General features: G+C 41.5%; 1 protein-coding gene across 8 annotated transcripts in view; it reads right to left on the bottom strand.

Annotated features, from left to right (window-relative positions):
* The window catches only part of TBC1D5 (TBC1 domain family member 5), a 472,491-nt gene that overhangs the window by 296,877 nt on the left and 151,377 nt on the right, over window positions 1-24,237 (bottom strand). For 4 of the 8 annotated variants that reach the window (XM_037890455.2, XM_027821967.3, XM_027821985.3 and 1 more), the window contains one exon: window positions 14,642-14,768. The exons of 1 other annotated variant lie outside the window; for it this stretch is intronic. The gene's annotated coding sequence lies outside the window, so the exon portion shown is untranslated. Of the gene's footprint in view, window positions 1-14,641; window positions 14,769-15,823; window positions 15,843-22,299; window positions 22,352-24,237 lie in introns of those variants that run through there. 3 more of the 8 variants (XM_043540976.1, XM_043540977.1, XM_043540979.1) reach the window with 2 other exon arrangements.

Genomic DNA, 24,237 nt, shown 5'->3' with positions numbered 1-24,237 from the left:
TCTCTTAACTACATTTATTTAGTGTAATTTTAAAATTTCTAGAAACGTTTCTTTTAAACTTTTATCTCTATGCGTATTTTCTGTCAAAAGATTTGGGAGCTTAATGTTCGATATTCATTTACTTGCATACCAAAAGTATTTTAGTTGACTTATTAAATAGGCTGCATGTGATATGGAAATGACCTGCCAAAAAGTTAAGTAGTTAACACTGTTCTTTTAAACATGTTAAGAACAGAAGAGGAAAAAATCATTTACGTTTCATTTGTTTGCTTCACAATACTGGGCTTTTTTCTTCCATCCATTTCTTAGTGAAGGAGAGGTGCATTTTTTTTCTGGCCTTGTTCTATGAAAATGTACACTATTTATGTTTCGAGTGCTACCAAATGTCTCTTTTCTATGTGCAATTATAAAAATTCAAAAAGGCCCCGAACAAACCAAAAATTTTAAAAGAAACACTACAGCTGTAATATTCTAAACATCCCTGTATAGGTTTTACTGAGACTGAATATGTACAACAGTATGTGAGAACTAAAATCTTTTTCTCCTTTGCTAGAAAACAGAACTAGAGTCAAAAAGTCTTTCTAAATGTCAGCCTTGAACATTATAAAATTATACAGAATGACGAGGAAACAGGGCTTATAATGCATATAAATATGAAAGTATATTAGGCTGCATTTAATTATCAGTTCAAACAACCTGATCTAACCTTTGACAAGTGAAATAAATGTTCTGAATAATTTAACCAAAGCAAACATTTGCTGTTAATGCTGGCTAATTATAGTAAGAGTTGTACAGGTTTATACACTTGCTGCAGTTGCCACAAATATTTCTTGAACTCCCTGAATTTTTTTTTCAAGTAAGATTTCTGTAACTTGGACAAAGATCACTTCATGTATGTTTATGATAGGAAGCATCATATTAGGCCACCCAATCTTGATATACAAACAATAGCAACGAATAGGGAAAATATGCATGGTTAGTTTCAGAAATGTGTTAGGTTTAGGAATGTGTATCTTTTCTAGTGATTAATCAATAGTTCCCAGTCCTCTCTACTCTCTTCTATTGACAAATAACAAAGAAAGCAATGACAGTTAAACCTTTCTGGAGTGACTGTGCAAAATCTCATCAAGGTCTGTTTTGGATAGAAAGGCCACAATGGCTAGGCCCAATGTTATTTGATGTAGCAATTCAGTAATAGTCAATATTTTAAAAATTGTTTGAAAAACTAACTCTAAATCAATAGCCTAATCAACCCGAATATTCCAGTAATATTTCAACTTAAGCTATAGCCTCCCAAAAAATCAATTACTGTGGAAAAAATTCCAATATTTGTTCTACTATTGTTTCTTTAAACCCAGCTACAATAATATGTTTTGGGGGTTGACCATTTTTTAATTGCTAAACTTAAAATATATGCAGAGTTAAGATGCTTATCTTAACAGTCATGTTATTTCACGTCAGATCATCAATAGCTGAGAAACTAAAATCTTCTGAAAAAATTAATCTGTTTTTTTTTCTTTAAGAGGCAGCATCTTACTCTCATACTCGAAATATCCTAACTGAGCACTACTAAAACACCAAGTTAACAGTTTGCACTTCTGATGGACTAATAGCTTCAACTACTTGGGTGGTGAAAAGCTGGCAGCAGGGAAAAAACGGTTACCTACCTTCTGTAACGGTTGTTCAAGATGTGTTGTTCATGACCATTCTAGGGTGTGTGGACGCCCCCGTGCCCAGTTGTCAGAGACTTTTGCCTTAGTGGTATCCAGGGTCGGCTGTAATGCCCCCTTGAGTGCTGCACTCAGGTGTCGGTATATCAAGCACTGACGACCCTATGTCCTCTCAGTTCCTTCTTGCTGACAACTCTAACACAGGAACAGGAGAGCGGGTAATGGAATGGACATGAGCAACCATCTCGAAGAACAGTTACAGAAGGTACGTAACCTTTTTTTCTTCTTTGAGTGCTTGCTCATGTCGATTCTATTCTAGGTGACTCATAAGCAGTACCCTCAGAGGGGGGCTCGCAGTTCACAGTCTAGCAGCTTGCAGTACTTCTCTACTGACGCCAGCATTGTCCCAGGTCTGCTGGATAAGTGCGTAATGGGATGTGAACATGTGGATGGACGACCAGGTGGCCGCCCTACAGATATCCTGGATAGGCAGTTGGGGTAGGAAAGCTGCCGACGAGGCTTGTGCCCTGGTTGAGTGGGCAGTGACAATCACCAGAGGTGGCACCTTCGCCTGGTCATAGCAGCAGTGAATGCAGGTGGTCATCCAAGAAGAAAGTCTGAGCAGACACCAGACGACTTTCCATTCTGTTGACCGCTGCGACAGCTGCATAGATTTGCAGAATGTCTTGGTCCATTCAATGTAGAAAGCTAGCGCCCTTCTGACAACAAGGGAATGGCAGCTGACGCTCCTCCTCCAACTTACGCGGCTTTGGAAAAAAGATGGACAGATAACTGTCTTGACCCATATGAAACTGGGAGACCACCGTGGGCAAGAAGTCTGGGTGTGGACACAGTTGGCCATTGTCCTTGTAAAAGACTGTATAGAGTGGTTCCGAGGTAAGTGCCCTAATCTCAGAGACCCTGCGGACCAAAGTTATTGCGACCAAGAACGTGACCTTCCAAGAAAGGCGGAGGAGAGAACAGGAAGCCAGAGCCTTGAAGGGGGGTGCCATGAGCTGAGATAACATGAGATTTAGGTCCTGACATGCAGGTGGAGGCGCTCACGGCCCTCGAGGAACCCGACAGTCATGTTGTGGGCAAAAACCAACCTGCCTCAAGTGGCGGATGGAAAACCAAAACAGAAGCCAGATGGACCGTAACGGATGACAGGGACAGGCCTTGGAGCATGAGATGAAGAAGGTAGTCCAGGATCAACTGCAGCGAAGCCCGCTCAGATCGAATGCCTTTGAGGACCAGTATGTAAACTGCCTCCACTTAGCCATGTAGGTCACTCTAGTGGAGGGCTTTCTGCTGCCCAGCAAGACTTACTGGACTCCAGCCGAGCACTCCTGCTCCTCCGCATTTAGCCATGCAGCAGCCAAGCCATCAGGTGCAATGCTGCCAGGTTCGGGTGCAGGAGGGCACTGTGATTCTCTGATAGCAAATCCGGCAGGAGCGGTAGCTGTAACAGAGTAGCTACCGAGAGGTCCAACAGTGTGCCAAACCAGTGTTGGCATGGCCAAGCCAGTGCTATGAGGGTCAGCTTCGCCCTGTCCTGCTTGATCTTCATGAGGACTCTGTGAATCAACGGAACTGGGAGAAAAGCGTACATTAGAGTCCCTGATCACAGGAGCAGAAAAGCTCCAGACAGAGAGCCTCTGTCTGACCTCCGAAAGGAGCAGAAGACACGGCATTTCCTGTTGTGCCTGGATGCAAACAGGTCCACCCGGGGAGTACTCCACCTGTGGAAGATGATGCTGACCACCTCTGGATGGAGAAACACTCGTGGCGAGAGGAGAAGGTCCTGCTGAGGCGATCCGCCAAAGCGTTCTGGGCCCCAGCGTAGTGCACAGCTACGAGATGGAGGTTGTGTTGCACAAAGAAGTCCCATAGCCTGAGGGTTTCTTGGCAAAGGGCAGACAACCTGGCTCCAGCTTGCTTGTTTATATAGAACATAGCAGCTGTATTGTCCATCAGGACCTGGACACCCTGCTCTTTAGGTGAAGTAGGAAGATGTGGCAGGCCAAGCGGACCACTCTGAGCTCCCTAACTTTGACGTGTAGTGAACAATCGAGGCGGGACCAACGACCTTGTGTGCTGAGCTTGCCTAAGTGGGCTCCCCACCCCAGTTCCAAAGCATCAGAGATGAGGATAACCGAAGGGAGGGGGGAGGGAGGGCGCGCAAATGGGACTCCCTCCAGCACCAGTGCAGGGTTTTGCCCCATGCAAGTGACGACATACCGTGGTCTGGGACCTTGACTACACGGTCCATGCTGTGTCTGTTGCAGATGTAGACTGACACAAGCCACGCCCACAGAGATCTAAGGTAGAGTCGCGCATGCCGAATCACATAAGTACAGGCTGACATGTTGCCCAACAGCCGCAGGCACGTATGAGCAGTGGTGAGAGAATGAGCTTGTATACACAAGATCAGGTCTGCCATGGCACGGGCCTCGGGGAGGAAAGCCCTGGCCTGGGTAAAGTCGAGAATTGCTCCAGTGAACTCTATACACTGCATTGGGACTAACGGTTGACTTTGTCTCGTTTATTAACAGCTCCAGGTCACAACGGATGGAGCAAACCAGGTCGAGATGATGCCATACCTGATCCCGGGATTGGCCTTTTATTAACCAGTCACTGATGTATTGATAAATCTGCATGCCTTTGCACCTCAGGTAGGCAGCCACCAGCACTATACATTTTGTAAATACTCTCGGTGCCAACGAAAGGCCAAAGGGCAGTGCCGTGAATTGAAAATGATGGTGGCCCAACAAAAATTGGAGGAAACACCTGTTCCCAGGGAATATAGAAATATGCGTCCTTTAAGTCAAGTGGCATACCAGCCTCCTGGATCCAGGGAGGGGATAATGGAGGCTAGGGAGACCATGCGGAACTTTAACTTCTTGAGGGACTTGTTGAGGCTTCACAGGTCTAAAAATGGGTCTGAGGCGTCCTTTTCCTTTTGGGATTAGAAAATAACGGGAGTAGAACCCTTTCCCTCTCATGTCCGGAGGGACCTTCACCGCCCTCACGCACAGGAGGTTCTCGACCACTTGCATGAGTAGTTGCTTTTGAGAAGGGTCCCTGAAGAGGGACTGCAAAGGGGAGTGGGAGGGAGGGTTGACCAAGAATTGCATGGGGTAGGCCCGAAGAAACTGTGTCGAGCACCCAATGGTCCAAGGTCAGCCACAACTAGCTGGACTGGAAGGGGCGTAGATGATCAAGGAAAAAGCACGGGGGGAATCCTGGGCAGTGGCTGGGGCACCGTCCTCTGGCGCATCCTCAAAATACCTGTTTCTGGCTGCCCTGGTCTCTGAAGAGGCCAGGCTGGGCAAAGGAGCAGGAAGACGAAGGGTGCTGTCACTTAAACTCCTTGTCTTTTTCCTTTCTGTAGGAGTTGGATTGGGGGACACCCCACGACCTTGGCAGAGGAGGAGGCTGGAATCGCTTTCTAGCCTGTTAAGGGGTGTGCAGGGTGGTATGGGAGCATTTAAGGCTGCGGAGTCATGCATTGGTCAGCTCCGAAAAGAATTCTTCTCCCTCAAACGGGAGGTCCTGAAGGGAAGCCTGCATCTCCTGAGACAGCCCAGAGGATTGTAACCAAGAGCTCCGCCTCATGACCACTGCAAGACGACCACCCTGGCCGTCGAGTCTGTAGCATTCCAGGCCATCTGGATTTGCCCTCGTCCACTAAGGTGGCAAACTCCCGGGCTTGGCCCTGCTTGAACTTGCTGATGGAGTCCCACAAGTTGAAATTGTACCTGCCTAGCAGGGCCTGAAGGTTAGACACTCAAAATTGCAGGCTGGCTGTTGAATAAGTTTTCCTGCCAAACAAGTTCAGTCGCTTGCTGCCTTCATTTTTGGGTGTGCAACTGGCCTGGCCCTTTCATTGACAGCAGACACTACCAGGGACCCTGCCGGAGGGTCAGTGTACATATATTCAAATCCCTTTGTCCTTTTCCACTTTCTCGGAGGTAGGTGGAATGGAAGAGGGGGTCTGCCACACAGACTTGGCAATTTTTAGGATCCCTGGGTGAACAGGCAATGCGACCTGGGCAGGTGTGGAGGAGGGTGTGATGTTGAAGAGATCATCATACTCCTTCACTAGCTCCTTGACCTCCAAGTTCAGGTTAGAAGCCACCCTTTGGAGCAGGGCCTGGTGATCTTTCAAGTCATCGGGACTGGGGGTGCTCACTTGCGAGGGGCCTGCCACTGCCTAGTCAAGAGACAACACAGCTGACAGCACCACACGGGGATGGACGGCTTCACCTTGTGGGCCGGAGGACGGCACCTTCGACGTCAGGGCCTACTGCAATGCTCCTGCGGTGCCGGCTGGGCTGGAAGCAATTGGTCCGAGGTGGCCTGAGAGGAACAGTGGGACAGGCTGCTGGCGATTCACCTCACCTAGGTGAGGGACTGAACTCTGCCTCAGACGTGGACCACTGCCCTTCCGGCGACCAGGACGGAGACGTAGATAACTGAGTCTGTCAGCTGACCCTCGTCAGCGACCGGTAAGGAAAGAGAAAGGAACGGCACCTCCCTGAAGAACAGTACCAGGGGGTTAGAGACCGGTGCCGCGACCAGGAACGATCCCGCACTGAGGGCGATCAACACCAGGGGGACTGCCTAGGCAATAGGGATCTGCGCTGAGGTAATCTCTGGTGGGAGACCTGGCAGTAACACAGGCACACGGATTGGCATCGTGACTCAGGCATCACATGCCTTGTAGATGGTGACCTTGGTTTGGGACCTAGGTCTTCTAATCGGAGACTGACACTGCGGCGCCGGGGTCCTAGGCCGTGGTGACGGAGATCGAAGCCTGCAGTCCGGGGACTGGGGATGCTCTGTTGCTTTAGAGGGAGGTCCCATAACCAGCTTGCCCTTAGAGGTCTGGGCCTTAACTGAGTCCATTGCCGGTCTACTTGGTCTTTGGCCACTGGGGCCACCTCGGACACACATGGCCTTACGAGGGGCTGGGATCCCCTGGGCTCCCAGGAGTCAGAGGCAGACCCCCTGGCTCGGCTAGGGGGTCCAACCACAGCGGTACCCCCTTGTAGCTCTGGGGTGGGCACGTGGCCTTTGCCCAAAGCCCCCTTGTCTTGCAGTGCTGACAGGCCCTTGGACTTCAGCCGCTTCTTGGGCACTGGCAAGGGGGATCAGTGCCAGGCAGGCTCCAGTGCCAGTGGTGCACTCCATGCCGAAGCCAAAGCACTAGGTGTGGAGTCTGATCGGGAGGACTCTGACACAGGACAAAGCTATACATATAAAATGATGGGGTCTAAATTATTTGTTACCACTCAAGAAAGAGATTTTGCAGTCATTGTGGATAGCTCTCTGCAAACATACACTCAATGTGCAGCAGCAGTCCAAAAAGTGAAAAGAATGTTGGGCATCATTAAGAAAGGGATAGATAATAAGACAGAAAATATCATATTGCCTCTATATAAATCCCTGATATTCCCACATCTTGAATACTGCTTGCAGATGCGGTCACCCCATCTCAAAAAAGATATACTGGAATTGGAAAAGGTTTAGAAAAGAGCAACAAAATGATTAGGGGTATGAAACAGATTCTGTATGTGGAGAGAATAATAATACTGGGACTTTTCAGCTTTGAAAAGAGACGACTATGGTAAGGATATGATTGAGGTCTATAAAATCATGACTGGTGTGGAGAAAGTGAATAAGGAAGTGTTATTTTACTCCTTCTCATAACACAAAAACTAGGGGTCAACAAATGAAATTAATAGGCAGCAGGTTGAAAACAAACAAAAGGGAGTATTTTTTCACACAACGCACAGTCAACCTGTGGAACTCTTTGCCAGAACTCTTCATGTTGTGAAGGCCAAGACTATAACAGGGTTCAAAAAAGAGCTAGATAAATTCATGGAGGATAGGTCTATCAATGGCTACTAGCCAGGATGGGCAGGGATGTTATCCCTAGCCTCTGTTTGCCAGAAGCTGGGAATGGATGACAGGGGATAGATCACTTGATGATTACCTGTTCTCTTCATTCTCTGTGGGGCACCTGGCATTGGCCACTGTTGGAAGACAGGATACTGGGCTAGATGGACTTTTGGTCTGACACAGTATGGCAGTTTTTATGTTCTCAAGTGGATATCCCGCTCCTTTTGAGTTCGAGGGTGAAAGTTTTTGCAGATGCTTCACTTGTCTTTTCTGTGTGATTCCCCCAGACAGTTCAAACAACTATCGTGGGGGGGGGTGGTCACTAATGCGCATTGGCCGGGTACACGATGAACATGGCTTAAAGTTCGGGGAACTTCCGGCATGCCCCATTCCTCGGAGAAGTCCAGTTGGGACTCTAAATACTAAAACTATTATCTAACACTTAGTTTAACCATTAAGTTAAGTCCCTAACAACTAACTATAAAGGAGACAGAACAATGGGTCTGAAAGAATCGCTAACGCTAACGCTCTTGCGTTAATGGAAGATGAGGCACTCCGACCAACTTTCAAGGGCAGTAAGAAGGAACTGAGAGGGCATAAGGTCGGCAGTGCCTGATATACTGAGCGTGGCACTCAAGCGGGCGGAGCAGCCGACCCTACTGATACCGCTAAGGTAAAAGTCTCCAACGATTGTGCACATGGGCATACACATAACCTAGAATGGAACTGACATGAACAAGCACTCAAAGAACAGGTGTCTCCATCTGCTTGCACAATTGCTATGGTTCTGTAAATTCAGAAGACCATGAAAATGTCTAAGGACAAATAAAATGTGGTAAATGAGAAAAAACTATAAATCCCAAATCTTGAATATATATTAATATAAAAAGTCTTTATGTAATCTATAAAATACAAAGTGAAAAGCATTAAAAATATTAAAACTGACTATATATTCTCCTCTTTTCCCAAAAGGGATTTTTGGCCAGAAGTTTCCAAGTCAAAACATATTATTTTTAAGTTACTTTTTATATTTTCATAAATATTTAAACTTTATATCTGTCTCTCTGCACTGAAATTTTTAATATGTTTATAAAGCCATAAGGCCTCTTATAATGAAAAAGCATTAATTAAAATATTTCTTGTATAAAAGAAAAAATGTATAACATACAAAAAGTTTTAATGTAAACTAATTAAGTGATATTCAGGAGGGGAGAAAAATGGGAGACAAAATGAAGGGAATTTTTTGTGTTACAGTGTAAACTGAACATTGGAAAATTAAGTTTTGAGGTCATTACTACTTTTGCTCCAAAGCTTGGTATGAAGGTTTTAAGCACACAAAGCAGTAAAAAAATTAACACAATATATGCTTGGCACTCTGGAGAAATATAGGTACAAGATTAATTTTACACTGTGTACACTGTTGCATGCCAGACAGGCAAGCAGAATGCACTGTTTTTTCTTAAGTTAAGGAAACCGCCGAAGTAAAAATCTGCAGTGTAGTTGGATAGGGTGGATTGATATCTGAAAATTGTTAAGTGTAATGAATCAACACTTACCAGTTTTTATACAACTATATCACTGTGGTATCTGAATGCCTAACTAGAACAACCTCTTTAGGTCATTACACCATCCAAATTTCACTTCCTAAAATGTTGTCAAGTTCATCATGCTAAATTCACCACAAATTTAAGTTAAGTTAGTATGGGCAGTTATGCATTAGATTCTAGTAAAAAACAAAAAACAAAAACAAAAAAAACCACCCCATACCTTTGGCTCCTTCCTAACAGTTCTGATGAGCCCCTTTTGGAATTTTTTTTCATCAAGATAATTATGTTTTTGATGAACAGTAAAATAAGCAAACCTCAGTGGGCCTTGGGCAAAGGCTGCTTCTGAGTGAGGAGGTGAGCACTTTCCAAATAAAAATGTTATAACCAACCCCGCATATTTGTCAGATGTACATATTGTGGTTACTGTTAATTTTCCAAAATACAGCATACTTTAAAGAGTCCTAAGCAAAAAATGTCTGAACTTGTAATAGTTAAGAGAGGAGAACAATTTTATTAAGGAAGCATGCATTAAATGTCCCCAATAGTCAGCTTAAAGAGGAGAAAGCAGAACATTACTATTTTAAAAATTAAAGCAAAAAGATAACTATTTTACTCGTATACTGACTGACCCTAAAACTTAACAATGCTTAGGCTATTGGTGCACTGATATCACTGCCTAACATGCTGATCAATACTGTTTCATTGTTTCCTTGCACGTGTGTGTGCGTAATCTTTTGTCTCTTGCCTTCTACTTGGATTGTACGTACTTTGTGGCAGGGATCATGTTTTTGTTCTGTGTTTATATAGCACCTAGCAACTGAGATTCTGGTCCATGACTGGGGCTCCTAGGTACTATAGTAATACAAATAAATAATAATAATTACCCATACTATTGTGAATAATCAATACATACTGCTAAAGTTGAGGAAATTTGGACAGTTCCCTTGGGATGTCATCTTCCATATCAGGTTGATAGGGGTGTGTGCTCTACTAACACACACACAAGTGAAAAACACGAGTAAGTAATTATAAACATATAATTTGAGAGATATATATATACACACACACACACACACACACATATACACACACACACTAATTAATCGCAGTTAACACACGATTAACTCAAAAATATTAACTGTGATTAATCGGAGTTTTAATAGCACTGTTAAAAGATAGAATACCAATTGAAATGTATTAAATATTTTGGATGTTTTTCTACATTTTCATATATATTGTATTCTGTGTTGTATTTGAAATCAAATATTTATTATTACAAATATTTGCACAGTAAAAATGATAAATAAAAGAAATAGTATTTTTCAGTTCACCTCATACTAGTATTATAGTGCAATCTCTTTATCGTGAAAGTGCAACTTACAAATGCAGTTGTTGTTTTTTTGGTTACATAACTGCACTCAAAAACAAAAGAATGTAAAACTTCAGAGGCTACAAGTTCACTGGGTCCTACTTCTTATTCAGTCAATCGCTAAGACAAACAAGTTTGTAAATAAGAAGAGGGCAGCATTATCTCCTGTAAATGTAAACAATGTCACCAGAAAGTGAGAACAGACACTTTTGTAGCCAGCATCTATGTAGTATTTATGTACCAAATATGCTAAACATTCGTATGCCCCTTCATGCTTCGGCCACCATTCCAGACGACGTTCTTTCATGCTGATGATGCTCATTAAAAAAATAATGCGTTAATTAAATTTGTGACTGAACTTCTTGGGGGAGAACAGTATGTCCCCTGCTCTGTTTTACCCACATTCTGTCATATATTTCATGCTATAGTAGTCTCCGAAGATGACTCAGCACATCTTGTTCATTTTAACAACATTTTCGCTGCAGATCTGACAAAACACAAAGAAGGTACCAGTGTGAGATTTCTAAAGATAGCTACAGCACTTGACCCAAGGTTTAAGAATCTGAAATGCCTCCAAAAATCTGAGAGGGACGAGGTGTGGAGCATGCTTTCAGAAGTCTTAAAAGAGCAAAACACTGATGTGGAAACTACAGAACCTGAACCACCAAAAAAGAAAATCAACCTTCTTCTGGTGGCATCTGAATCAGATAATGAAAATGAACATGCGTCGGTCCGCACTGCTTTGGATTGTTATCGAGCAAAACCTATCATCAGCATGGATGCATGTCCCCTGAAAGAATGGTTGAAGCATGAAGGGACATGTGAATCTTTACCGCATCCGGCACGTAAGTATCTTGTGACACTGGCTACAACAGTGGCATTAGAATGCCTGTTCTCACTTTCAGGTGACATTGTAAACAAGAAGTGGGCAGCATTATCTCCTGCAAAAGTAAACACACATCTTTGTCTGAGCGATTGGCTGAACAAGAAGTAGGACTGAGTAGACTTGCACGCTCTAAAATTTTACATTGTTTTACTTCTGAATGCAGTTTTTTGTACATAATTCTACATTTGTACGTTCAAATTTCATGATAAACAGATTGCATTACAGTACTTGTATTAGGTGAATTGAAAAATACTATTTCTTTTGTTTTTTTACAGTGCAAATACTTCTAATCAAAAATAAATATAAAGTGAGCACTGTACACTTTGTATTCTGTGTTATTGAAATTAATATATTTGAAAATGTAGAAAACATCCAAAAATATTTAAATAAATGATATTCTATTATTAACAGTGCGATTAATCATGATTAATTTTTTTAATCGCTTGGCAGCCCTAATATACACACATAAATATGTATACACACAAATTTGTTGTATATCGTGTAATAACGGTCTATATCAAAATGTATCACTGAATACCATGGAAACAGTCTATAGTTATATTCCCCGTGCCTGTGATACATAATAGTTAAGTATTCTGTGGTCTGTAATACTTTGGTCTAGTTTCAGCTGTTGAGTTTAGCATGCAGGTACTGGGTGGTAAAAAATGCAGGAGGTCAGACTAGATGATCTGGCAGTCCCTCTGGCCTTAAACTCTGAATCTGTGCAACAGTTGTCAGAAAAATAATAATCAAAAATGACTAATGGGTAAAATGGACTAAAAAGAATGACCATATGTGTATTATTGAAGTATTACTGTACATGAACTTCCCCACCCAACACTTCAGCCACAACCATTCAGTTACTAGGAATGACAATTAATTTAGGCTGTCCTAGAAGTCTCTAGTATATTTTAGGTTCAAACATACTTGTAGATACTTCCTGGAGAGAAATCACTTTCTCTGTATGATGGTTTTGTGATGAGGATTTCTGTTCACAAGGAATCTAAATTGATAATACTGTATTAATTTTATATATTATGTTAGACTCAAATGAGAAGTGAAAGACCAGCATCAGCAGGGTTCGGTGATCAGCCACTGTTTTTCTCTTCATAATTTACCTGTTAGTTTAATAATTACAACAATGCCTAGATAATCTGTAGCTTCAGTGTCTTGGAATGAGAGGAAAAGTTAATAGCACAATTGAGAGCAGATTTTTATTTAAAGAGATGCCCAAATAAATTGCAATGAGAATATTTGAAACCAATATCTAAACTGAACTAGAACACAGACACTGGTTTAAAGCAAAATTAATTTATATCACCCAAATCCGGAAAAGCATAATTTCAAGCCTTGATCTTATTAGGATACTTAATGTAATCTCATTAGGGTGCATGCTTCTATATATCAAAGTGGTTTACACATTCTAAATATATTTTAAAGAGCTCGAATAAAGATTGGCACTGAAGTGTTTAACAGTATCAAAACCGACTTTTGCAGGGCCAGAGTGCTAGATCATTAATTAAAAAGATAGCAGTGGCAATGCAGTCCGGTGTGGAGGAGGGTGCGCTGTCATATAGGGGGACCTATTTTCAAGTAACAGATCTATAGTCTCCAGAACCCTAAGAAATTACGACTTCATTTCCTAGGCTAGTTGAAATTAGGCATGGGGGACCTCATTTTCAAGAGTGCTCAGCACCCATATCTCCAGATAAAGTAAATGTGCAGTATGGATGCTTAGCACTTCTGAAAGTCAGGCCTAGTACCATGTACAGGTGAACGCTGCCAGAAACATCACTCATAGTATGCATGCCTGCCACTCCATAGAGAATCATATATGCTCAGTGACAGCAAGCAAATGGATAGGAAAGACCTACTAGGGAAAACTGGGCATCAGAATAAAGGGGAGGTTTTGTCTGCACTTTTATCCTCACTGACAAAATAAAAGAAACAGAGAAAAGTCAAACTAGTAAGAAACTGACAAAGCTAATGCCAATTTTTAAAATATTTTTAATGGCTACAGAAGACCTTGAGAGAGATAACTATTTTGATCTTATTGGAAACAGCTTCAATACTCCAACATTAATGTATGCACATATATATTAATGAAGTAGACATGTTAATCCCCCAATGTCTATATCTGTGAGGCATCTAAGCTCTTATTTCCTTCACCATCAGTCTTGTGTAAGTAACATACTGTGGCAACATATGAATAGTTCATAGCTCCAGGAATAAATGAATGAATGAACAGTGACCTAAACCCTGAGCAGCAATTAAGTTTCTTTACTGATCAGCTATCACATACCTCACAGCAAACAAGTGTGTTTTTTGACATGCACACTTGCCTGCAAGTACATTAAATAAGGGAACTATTTCTGTCAAGAACTTTTGTGATTTTTTTCCCCCTGCAAACCTGGTTTCTTGTTAGGAGTATTGGGTTTTATTCTGATAGAGCTATTCATGACAAGCCAAAGAAATGGAATAGGTGGTGATAGGGGATTAAGTAAAGAATACTCTACAAAAGCACAAAGGGACTGCCGTTGTTTCCCATGAGTTGGTGAGCTTCAGTTTGGCCTTTCTGAAAACTGCAACAAAAAGCTAATGTTGAGTATTTGATCTTAGTATACAAGTAAACACCTCATGCAAACATTGGTACACTAGAAGAGTTCAATAGCAAATAGGTGATTGTCAATATGATCATCTGGTTTTTCATGTTTGGGAATGGGGAAGGAGGACCTAGGGTTGACTATTATTGCTCCTCTTTACAGTTTGCATTTGTTTCCTCACACACACATATACATATTATTGTACACACAGTATACGCATACATATTCCAAGATTCATTTTATTCTGGTTCACATCAGTAAAATGAAATTTAGTTATGTCAAAGTCAAAAAGAACAGCAGCTGGACTTTCAGAGTTCAGGATGCATGTTCATCATGTGCATTTAGAAAACATATCCTTTTACTTGTAACCAGAACCCACTTTCTCTGGATGTCTTTGAGAACCCTACATGGAATCCCAGAAAGCCATCTCTAGACTCACTTGTCACACCGTAAAAGGTTAAATCTATTTTCTCTGGACCCCTAAAATATATTATCCCATATTCTCATCATTCCTTATTTAAAGCATGATAAAATTGAACTCTGAAAAAAACAAGTTTAAGAAAATAACACCAATTCAGACTGAAGAGGAAAGCCAACTCCTACACCACCTGAATATTATGTTATAGTATATTAAATTAAAATAAGGAGTACAACAATACCTTAGTCTTTGCAGAAAGTAAAGGAAGGCAGGAACAGAAGAACGAAAGTAATAGTTCTGTGATCAGCAGATTTTTCTTCCTATAGCGTGCTTCTCAGAAACAACAGAATAGTTTTCTCCTATTCTCCCTGTTAATCAAAGAACAATGAATTTGGATAATTAGTCAAAGGGACTAAGAAGCCACTATAATACAAAGCAAACAATTTGACCCTTTATTCCACAAGATATTATAGTCCCTTGGTAAGCTTTGTAATTCTAAAACTGAAATTTGTAGGGAATAAATGAATATGTATTGTAACTAATGTTTTATACTTTTTAAACATTATTTTTACTGCATGTACAGTATGCTCCAGAAAAATATCACAACTATCTGAAGTTCAGATTAGCTCTTCCCCTCCGGAACTAATTTCTAAATCTGTAGCATATGTACACAACACACACACACACACACACACACACAACACTATCACTTCATTATCTGTGCACATGATGCTGTTTTTTCTCTAACGCCTCACAATGCTGTTAGTGTAAGTTAGACGTTATTCTATCTTATAGTTTAATTCTAGAATTTAACTAGAGAGAAAAGAGGCAAAAATGGAGAAGTACATTGCTACTTTAGGTACACTGGCACCTCTACAGGTTAAATGCAGTGTCTCTCTCAACTGAGGCCCCAAATTTTGTTTTTGGAGGAAAGTGATTAAGAGTTTTTATAAAACTCAATATTTCCCTGAAATTTAAAAAAATGAAAACATTTATTTTAAAGAGAATTTAATTTCCCTGGTATTTGAAGCCAAACATTGCAGCCTCCTGCTTATGTAGTAGAATCAGAGTGTGAAATGGATTATAAACTGACCATAAAACCATAAAAGTGGCATCTATTTTCATAGGCAAAGTTAAATGTAAATCAAGAAGGTAAAAAGATTAAATGGTGAAAAGCAAATTATCTTTTAAAAATTAGTAACATGGGGAAGGAAATCTGATTTTTAAAATGTATCTCGCCCCCGTCTAGGTGGGCTGGGAAGAAAGGAGCCTGGATTTGATTGCACTGGCAGGGGACAGGCAACACCTGGAGACACAAGGTGCTGAGCTGAAGGGCCACCCAGTCATCAGCCTAACCACTTTTTGGCCAGGCTAAGCCCTCAGGGTGCTGTGACCCCGCGCACCAGGTCACAATGCCACTCACTCAAATTTGGATGGAGATGACGGGTGTAGGTGCTCACAGGCCAGAAGGGTCAGGCTGCTTGGGGTGGGGTGACTGAGAGGGGAAGTGAAGGGGAGCAAAACTAAGAATATAAGTATCGGGGGTAGCCATGTTAGTCTGTATCCACAAAAACAACAAGGAGCCCGGTGGCACCTTAAAGACTAACAGATTTATTTGAGCATAAGCTTTCGTGGGTAAAAACCACACTTCTTCAGATGCATGGAGTGAAAATTACAGATGCAGACAAATATACCGATACATGAAGAGAAGGGAGTTTCCTCACAAGTGGAGAACCAGTATGGACAGGGCCAATTTGATCAGTAGTCCACTCCCAACAATAGATGAGGAGGTGTCAATTTCAGGAGAGGCAAAGCTGCTTCTGTAATGAGCCAGCCACTCCCAGAATATAAGAACACCCATACTGGGTCAGACCAAAGGTCCATCTAGCCCAGTATCTGGTCTTCTGACAGTGGCTAATGCCAGGTGCCCCAGAGGGAATGAACAGAACGGGTAATCATCAAGTGATCCATCTCCTGTTGCTCATTCCCAGCTTCTGGCAAACAGAGACTTTAGGGACACCATCCCTGCCCATCCTGGCTAATCGCCATTGATGGACCTATCCTCCATGAACTTATCCAGTTCTTTTTTTAACCCTGTTATAGTCTTGGCCTTCACAACATCCTCTGGCAAAGAGTTCCACAGGTTGACTGTGCGTTGTTTGTTTTAAACCTGTTGCCTATTATCTTTGCCATCTCTCTGCCCCCCCCCCCACCCCCCGCGCACACACGCTTTAAATGGGGCGGCTCAGCACCTGCATGGAAATCTGAGGTTCAGCTGGTCTGGAGCCTTCCCTGTCTACACTTAATCCAAACCACTTGTGGAATTATGCCTAGGCAGGGAAGGGGAGAGGTTTCCCACCTCTGCTTGCCAACCTTTGGCCAGGCTGTGGGAGGGGAAGGGAGTTCATTAGCTCTAAGGGGGTTCCATCACTGTATGTAAATCCTTTCTGGGCATGTAATAGCAGCCACCCTTCCGTTGCTGCCCTTTAATGGAGTTATAGTTTGCACTGCATTTCCAAGATGCTGTGTATCTGACCAGATCACAAATTTTTAGGATCAGGAAGTTTTCCCTCAGGGTAAGGACATCCAGCAGGCTTTTTTACTTTCCTCACAGCATGTTGGAGGCTTGGTTTTAGGTTAATAAGGAATTATATAGTAAGAAGTAGTGTCCCCGATTTGGTTGCAACTTGTGGCAGGTTGTAATGCAGGTGAGAGGCTCCAGCTCCCAGAGAAAAACAGAAGTAAGGGACTCAAGAGATAGCTGGTGGACTCAAATAGCCTGTAGGGGAAGGGACTGCAGTCAGAAGACTTGAGGCCTCTTCTACTCATGTGTACCCTCATTTCCCTTCAGAGGAGAGCAAGGGGTAAGATGAATCCTCCATGACCCTCCTTATTTCTGCCAGTCTTTGCTCACATACTTCTATTCCTTTTTACTCTCTACCACACAGTACCTTTTTCAAAATAGGTATTGTTATATACTTATTAGGTCATAATAATACCTTACATTTTCTATTGTTTGAATTATTCCATGAGAGGATTTTTTTATATAAAAAAGCATAGGGAATATACTCACAAAACTAAATTAACGTGGCATTAAAGACTAGGCTTAACTCTGTACATTGAGAAAACTAACATTTTCTATAGGCTACCTTAGACAAAGCTTTACTGACTTACATATCATTCTTTATAGATCAACTGATGTAACGTAATCAGATCTTGATCTGAATGGGAAGTGCTCAAAGACAAACGACAGCTGAATTCTGTGGGGGCCATGTTTGGATTATTCTACAAACTTCCTTTGCCTCACTGACTCAGGGAACTGACCCTGGAATTAATTTAGCCAATTGCCTTTAAGGAAGACCCAGGAATGGGGTTAACTAGCCCCTTTTCAAATTTTCAGGGGATTAGGAACATTCCTCTGTTCTCCTGAACTAACCTATTTTCCTCTCGCAACTCCTCATGTAAAGTGGGGACCTAAACTGACCACCTACTGGAATTTTTTTTTTTTTTTTAACCAGAACCTGAACAAATTTTGGGGGAAGCTAAGTTCATATTGAGGTTCAGTCTCCAATTCAGAGAGCTGTATCCTTTCAGCATTAAGTCCCAAGAGCATAAGTCAAGTACTGCATTTTTTTATCCCTTGAAATCTTCAGTGCAAGGCTGGCACTCAGCAAAACAGGTGCTACATTTCCTACTTTTATAGTGGTATCTCTTAATTTTTTTTGCACCTTGATAAACCTAACTGAAAGCTTTGCTCCTGCCATGGGTATTCACATGGCCTAAAGAAAAAAATGCAGGCATTCATTCCTAGTCATAAAAGTAATAGCAACAATGTAGATGTAATTAATAACTTTAGGATACTCAAAATTCAGTTATTGGTTAGGAACAATTGGAATTAAAAAACACAAAGAAATGAGAGCTCCAACTATCATTTTTCTTATCTGAAAATTCTGAGTTAACTGGTGAGAATCTGTAGTGGAGCAAAGCTCTTCTGGATGTCCTGTCTCATAGGTATCAGTTTCAAACACGTCTAAATCCTCAGAAAGGCACACATACTACCTCTTAAACGTATCTCATTTTGAGGGACATCACTCATTTCAGTCCAGAAGTTCCACACACATTTGGTGTCCCCTCACTCTTACTATTGAAAGTTATTTTCATCAGTAATAAAGAATCATGAAAACTGAGGTTATAGGAAGAATAACTTAAGACACTTAGAATTTGAATTTTCCTTTCTCTCGCTGTCATTTTAGGTCTTTGTCACACACTGCTTTCCACATTTGGGCCTTGGTAAGTTAATGGTATAACCTGAAGAGGAGGGCTGATGGACAGATGAGGGAGACTAGCATCTTTCATTATGTGAGCACACGACACTAGGCAAAGTGACATGCTATTTGGCAAATAATACTATACTAAGTAACTTCATTTTTTCTACAGTTGCACATAGCATTATGCATTATTACATGTGCTCTTAAAACAAAAAACATTAAATAATTAAAACTGTGAAAAAATTAAATATGAGAAAATAAGTTGAACTGTCTATTGTTGATTTATACTTAATAATGTGTTTTTACCATAACCTGAGAGATACATGTAGTATTTCTACATATGTGTTTTACGATTATGGAACAGAAGACATTATGAAAACACCTACACATAAGAAAGATTTTAAATTATTGTGGAAACCTTGATAGAATAATGTCAGGTTGACCTAGGCTCCTCCCCATATTAACATTTGATTAAAATAAGACTTTAGAAGCCCCCAAAGCAATACACTGTAAATGTGATGATTTTTAAGCATTCCACTGGAAGTCATTCCACTGTGTTGTGCTAGTTAATGAAAGCCAGGAAGTGAAACATTAGAATCACCCAAACTGACAAATGCATCAGTATTAATGGCGGAAAGCAAAATAGATTTTTCAAGTTTTTAGCTTTAGTAATCTGAAGCAATAATAGGTAAGGAATTTTGTTTTTAATACACACTATGAATTTTAACCAGTTTTCCTTTAACTCCGAATTTTCTGAAATGTTGTGCCGCTATAATCACAACCTTAACATTCCATTGATGGTATTTTATTCATATAATTATCCACTCATCAAGAAAATCCTCTACTACATGTTCTCTCAGGTCCCTCCCCTCCACCCTCACCTCTTCCTTTCAACCACACCAAGGAGTACTGTTTAAAAAAGAAACTTGTGCCTGACATGCCACATTAAGCTTGAAAGTTCTAGATTCACATCTACAAAAAATTTAAAAAGCAATGGGAGTTTTTGTGGACAGTTTACATATTAATACAGTCAGTTCTGTTATGTCCCAGAGAAAACATCTTATTAGTTCTACAATTAAATGATTCAGCAACAATCCACACTATCTTTGCCTTTTAACAGTTGCAATCAGTAGCAGATCTAGGTGTAATCAACAGCAGCAGGGGGTTTTAGGAAGCAAAACAAAACAAAAACAGTAGGGATCTTTACTAGTATACAGTAATTGATATAAGGAGACATTTTATTCTAAGTTAGCCCAAGATATAAGGATGCACATGTGTTGCATTCTATTATCTACAATTAGCATTTCAATTCATCAGCAGCAATGCAATAAGCTATTTTAAAATGGTTTGATATTGTTTAATCTTTTGTGGAGTTCTTCTGCTCCTCCCCCTGCAAAGGATCATCTGTGTCTCTAACATAGCACTTAATGTCCCCCGTTTACTTTTCCTGTTACAAGGCCAATGTTGGAGTTACCATAAATTCAGCTGAGACCTGGATAATTCAGAATCTACAGATGTCACCCCTTAAACTGGTGAGTGTGCTCTTCCTGTGAAATATTCCCTTCCCTGTAAGTCTGCACAACTCTTTCAGTCCCTGCTATGCATGGCAACAAAACTATGTCTCCCAAAATGACTGAAGAATACCATATACATACATATATACATATACATATTATATATAAATATAGACATATATAGTCTACCTAAATTTTTGTGCTGTTATAATCTCTTTCCACTAACATTAACCTACATGTAGGAAAGTAGTGCATTTTTTGCTATTCAAGATAAATTGATAGGTGGCACAGTAATTTAAATGCCTTTTTTTGGTTTTGTTTTTGAGATCTGAGTTCAATTCCTGCCTGAGACATATATGGTAAATGAGCCCTCCAGGTGTAACAGATATTACTGTCACCCTCCACTGCACTGAAAACTACTGACAGGAAAAAAAATTATGTCACAATAAATGGGAACAGTTTAGTTTGCTACTGCTTAATGGTAACCAGCTCCCACCGTAGAGGTAACTTCCTTTCGGTACATTAGCTAAAATATACAGTGTTTAAAAATGTCTTTAAAATTCCCTGAAAGAAATAAGATACTTAAATAAATTCAAAATTAAATTCCTTGTAGCTTTTCTGCTTTATTAAAATCATAATATTTAGAGATTAGACATATATTATTTGTTAAAATCTGGTATAGAATCCACTCGAGTCTAAATATCTGGGGGTTTTTCCCCATCCATTCACTGTTGTTAAGAACATACACTAGTAGATACAGTACTGTACTGTACATATGAGGTGGATTGATTAGTTGTGGTAGTGCCTAGGAACTTCAGTCAGGACCAAGGCCCCATTGTATTAGGCACTGAACAATTAAACGCACAGGTAGGCCTGGCTTCTGCTCCATGATCTCTGCCCCACAAAACTTAGAACCTAATTTGATATAACACATTACAATGGGAGTCAAGGAGACAAAAGTGAAAATAATGAAAATACCGTATGGTCACAAGGCAGCTATTGTACAATTTAATGGTTCCTTGATGGTTCCAAATCATCTTAGTTTTTAATAAATGATAAAATCAGCTAATTCTGACTGTTGTATAAATTAGTCTTCTTGGTTGGCTCATTTCTTGTAGGCATCACAGTAAAAGTGTTTCTTGTGGAGCAGTGTTTGCTCTCATTTGTATCTGAGAAGACAGCACACTCATGATATCTCATTCATTTGTGGAGCCTCGATTCACACCCGGCAGGCTGCTGGTCACAGATGCACCAGAGAGTCTCCCACTCTCTTCCCTAACAAGAAGGGTAAACTTCCAAACTTCCAAAAGTTCCCCCTAACAGGGGGAGACAATTCTGAGCATTTAAGCATGTGCATTGTTCTTGTATAAATCTAAGTGCACAACTTCTAGAAATATGGGGCCCAGCTTGCAATTTTCTTCTACTGGAAGACGAAAGGCATTTTCATAGAAAAAGGGGAACTATTTTCCCCACAAGAAAGAAAGAGAAGAAAAAAGGAGGAGTCAGACTCATTAAGGTCTTCATCTCTCCCAGACTGCCTGTCTAGAAGAATTATTAGGGCTGGATTTAGGGTTCCTAGAATAAGATTTGTAGTTCTGTTTCATGTATTTAACAAACTCATTTAATCTAGGGAACACCCAAGAGTAATTGTGAGAAGATTCCACAAAAGGTGGAGGCTGTTACCATAATTAGCCAGTCCCTTCTGAAACTTATGCTCAGTTTCTAGCTTCTTTGCTTCTTGGATGCATTCCCCAACAAAGCTGAGGATTTTTTTTTAAATTAATTCATCAACTTTCCTGCCCCAGATAGACCTTGTCCCCTAGGAGAACTCAGCTGAGCTGGTCATTGTCAAGATTGTGAAAGGATGGGGATTTACTGGAAAATAGCATTATCAAGTACATATTCCACATATTGTGAGTTTATCTCAACATTTTGGGTTCCCAATTAAAGGACGCATTTCCACCACGACTTGTGTAACCCTCTGAGACCTTCAGCACATTGTAGAAGTTAGTAGTTGCAAGGCAAACTGATCGGCACTTAACCTACCCATTTTAGACACAGCTTCTTCCTTATTGGCATTCATGTGACCATTCACTGTAAGATTTGCTAGTACTCACCAAGTGTCTCAGATTCTCTTCAGAGCCAGAAAAAACAGACTCCTTGACCAATCTGGGGGGTAGACAGACATCATTACTGGCAAACTAAGGCTTACGTAGGAAAAAAGGGACTAATTAAGGGCGGTGGATGGAGACATGGGTGTGAGATCCTCAGATTCACCTTTTGCAATAACAAACTCAGTGGTCCCATCTTTCCTGCTCACCACCACGAGGAGGTCAAAGGAAGAGTCAGGAATGGCAATATAGGAGGCTATCTTTTAGAAAGAGAATGGAGAATGTGTCTGCAACTGTATGGCATCAGTCACCTGAATTCCCGTTATATACTCTGACAAGTCAGGGATCTGCATTTCAGTGTTTGCTATGCAAGAGCTGGGAGTTTCAAAAGATTGTCTCTAAACTGGTGTGAATTTGGACTCACCACGATATTATCCCTTTGAAATTTTTCCAGGTTGTGGGATGAGATAAGTTTTGTCTCGCTCTGAGAATCAGACAGCAGCTCACACATCAACAACTAGACATCCAAACTCTCCGCAAGTTATGCAACTGATATGAGCCTTTGTACTGCCTGCCTTGTCTATAGCACATACTACAGGGCTCACCGCATTCCAAGCATTATTAATAGTATAGCTGACTTGTTTTCAGGGGGACAGATTTTGCCCTCGACATCTGAAATGTTATAATGCACTTATTTCCATATAGGGTGCCCACAAGGCTGAACAATTAAGGTGTTGTCCTCTTCTGTATCTTATAGTTAAGGCTGTGAGTCTGACACCAAGGTCACGGATTCTGTGGCTTTCTGGAACCTCGATGACTTCCGTAGCTGCAGCTACCTTTGTGGCCTACCTCAGGGCAGCCCAAGCAGCTGGTCCTAGAGCCAGCCATACGAGCGGCTGCTGGAGCAGCCACGGAGGCACCCGCACCGGCTGGCTGCTGGGGCAGACCCCAGGGCAGCCACTCGGGCAGCTGGCCCCAGGGGCTACTGGAGCAGCAGCAGTCCCCAAGCAGCAGCAGTCTCAGGAGCAGCTGTTTCCAGGGGCCTTGAATAAACAAGTGGAAGGGGGCTGTCAGTTCCTGCCACCAGAGCTGGGACCCCCCAGAGTAGCTGCATCCCAGGGCCCTAGGAGCTGCTAAGTTTTAGTCGGGGTATTTATAGTAAAAGTCATGGATGAGTCACGGGCCGTGAATTTTTGTTTATTGCCGTGACCAGTCTATGACTTTTAGTTAAAATACCCATGACTAAATCTTAGCCTTACTTATAGTAAACCGTAACAAAGGTGATCAGGGATTCTCATTTTTCATCTCCAGCTCACATATGATGGCCATCTTTCTTTAACAGACAGTCCATCTGCAACTGTTCCATCTTCACCATCTGAAAAATGAAGGAAGGGAGGGGAGAAGGAACCACACATTTCCCCAGGACAGAGATGATCCTAATATCCTATATATCATGAGATCTGTTGACCAAAACAGTAGCTTTTCTAAGCTGTCTTCTTTAGGTCATTCGAGCTGAGTGCCAGAGACGCTGGGAGCTTTTTGCCTTCCTCTGCAACATGAGGCCTGGGTCACTTGCAGGTTTAAAGTAGTGTAAATGGTGGATTCGCTGTAACTTTAAATCATGATTTGAGGACTGCAATAACTCAGCCAGAGGTTAAGGTCTGTTACAGAAGTGGGTGGGCAAGGTTCTGCGTCCTGCAATACGTGGGAGGTCAGACTAGATGATCATGATGTTCCCTTCTGGCCTTAAAATCTATGAGTCTAGGAGCTAGCAAGAAAGAGCTGCCAGGAAGCATGTACATAAGCATGGGATAGAACTCCTTGGACTCCACCTCCAGTTCTCATAGATGGACCAAAACAGGAGACAGCTCAGTCATCATAGTGTGGGACAATGCCTGGCTGCAGTGATTGAGGACTACCTCCCCGTGTTCCTCCTTATCAAAT

This window comes from Chelonia mydas, chromosome 2, assembly GCF_015237465.2.
Source record: "Chelonia mydas isolate rCheMyd1 chromosome 2, rCheMyd1.pri.v2, whole genome shotgun sequence".
In the NCBI taxonomy this organism is placed as follows: Eukaryota; Metazoa; Chordata; order Testudines; family Cheloniidae; genus Chelonia; species Chelonia mydas.
This window is presented reverse-complemented; position numbering and strand designations above follow the sequence as displayed.